The 1,927-nt window shown below is 50.4% G+C and overlaps 1 non-coding gene across 1 annotated transcript; it reads left to right on the forward strand.

Annotated features, from left to right (window-relative positions):
* The first annotated feature begins 682 nt into the window (after positions 1 to 682).
* On the forward strand, positions 683 to 754 carry TRNAC-GCA (transfer RNA cysteine (anticodon GCA)). Its single transcript has one exon. It is a non-coding gene; the product is annotated as a tRNA-Cys (tRNA).
* Positions 755 to 1,927: the final 1,173 nt, after the last annotated feature.

A 1,927-nucleotide genomic window follows, 5' to 3' on the forward strand; every position in this document is an offset into this window, starting at 1 on the left:
GTTCCCCAGGTCTGGGATTCAGGTGTTCTGTCTGTCCTCAGGCTGTTTTCAGTCGTGTGCTTTAGTAGAGGTCTTCTTATTTACCAGGACGAGCCCTCCACGAGCCCTCCAGTGTTGCTCCTGTTATTTTCACAGTTCTCGGAGCTTGGGTTACCGATTCTGTTGTATTTACTGGGCCTGGTCTCCCATTCACAGCGCAGGCCAGGAGTTAGCTTGGGGGAAGACAATCTTGATTTAGTAAGGGCCCACGAGGTCTCGGCGGCTAGGAGAGGAGAGCGGAGGGGAAGGTCCTGAGTGACACCAGGGAATGGGTGGGGGGAGGAGAAGGGCAAAAGGGAGAAAGGACCCCAGGGGGGCAGATGAGAGAAGATGCTAGATGGAAAAAAAACAGGTGGCCCATGCTCTCAGACCCCGTGCAGGGCGTGGAGAGGGGCTCCAGGAGGCCTGGGTTTTGGCGTCTAGATAAGGAGAGGTTCCCCGAACCTCTGCTGCCTCCGGCTGTGGGCATCTGACCCCTCGATCCACCTAATTCCAGGGAAGAGAGCAAGCTGGTGTTCAGAGCAGAAAGGCCAGTTCGGAAGGAAGCTGGAGGCGGGGAGGCCGCGGAGGCTGCAGAGGCCGGCAAGACCAGTTGCAGCTGTTGTGGGTAGAAGAGTGTGCCTGAGACAAGGCTTGCATGCCTGGGGGTATAGCTCAGGGGTAGAGCATTTGACTGCAGATCAAGAGGTCCCCGGTTCAAATCCGGGTGCCCCCTGCAGGCACTGTGTGTTTTATCCCGCGTTCTGGCTGCAAAGCTGATTTGCAACCATTCCCCCATCCTCTCTTGCCCTCTGCCCACAGCATCGCGGAGAGCAGGCTCCCAAGAACCAGGACCAGAGAGAGCAGAGAGAAACTCACATCCTGGGCTCTGGGGTCCCAGGCGAGGTCAGCCTTGCCAGCCCCAGAAATGGTATGCAAGCTAACCGCATTAAGTAAAGTAAAAAAAAAGGGTGGGTGAAGAGTGTCAAAAGGTACAATTTCCAGTCATAATTAAGTCCTGGGATGTAAGGTACAGGATGGTGGCATAGCTAACAATACTGTGTTGTGTATTTGGAAAGTTGTTAAGAAAGTAGATGTTTTAAAAGATTTTATTTATTTATTTATTTAGAGAGCGAGAGAAAGTAGGGGAAGGGGCAGAGGGATAGAGAGAATCCCGAGCGGACTCTGCACTGGAGCTGATCTCACCACAGGAGATATGATCTGAGCCGAGTGCCCGACCAACTCAGCACCCCGGCTGCCTCTAAGAGAGTGCATCTTGGGGCGCCTGGGTGGCTCAGTCATTAAGCGTCTGCCTTCGGCTCAGGTCATGATCCCAGGGTCCTGGGACTGAGTCCCACGTGGGGCTCCCTGCTCGGCGGGGAGCCTGTTTCTCCCTCTGCCTGCCTCCCTGCTTGTGCTCTCTCTCTCTCTCTCTGACAAATCAATCAATCAATCCGTCAATCTTTAAGAGAGTACATCTTAAAAGTTCTCATCACCAGGAAAAAAATATATAACTATACGAGGCAATGGATGTTAACTAGACTTACTGTGCGCTCATTTCACAGTATATACAAATACTGAATTATTATGTCGTGCACCTTAAACTAATACAACGTTAAATGTCAATTATATCTCAACAAAGGTGGGACATTTTTAAAAATATAAAGTAAAAAGCAATTGGTGAAACTGATTTCCGTATTTTAGTGCAATAGATCCAAAACATTATCATTTCAACATGTAATCAATATAAACATTTCTAAATGAGGTATTTTATGTTTTGTGGGGCTTCTGGACTCTTTGAAATCTGGTGAGCACTTTCCTCCTAAAGCTCCTGTCCATCTGGGCCAGCCACCTGTAGATGGTGGGCCCTCCTGAGCGGGGGAAGCCTCACTGGTTTCTGGCAGTTTTG

This window comes from Leptonychotes weddellii, chromosome 12, assembly GCF_054177405.1.
Source record: "Leptonychotes weddellii isolate Sample4059 chromosome 12, ASM5417740v2, whole genome shotgun sequence".
NCBI lineage: Eukaryota > Metazoa > Chordata > Mammalia > Carnivora > Phocidae > Leptonychotes > Leptonychotes weddellii.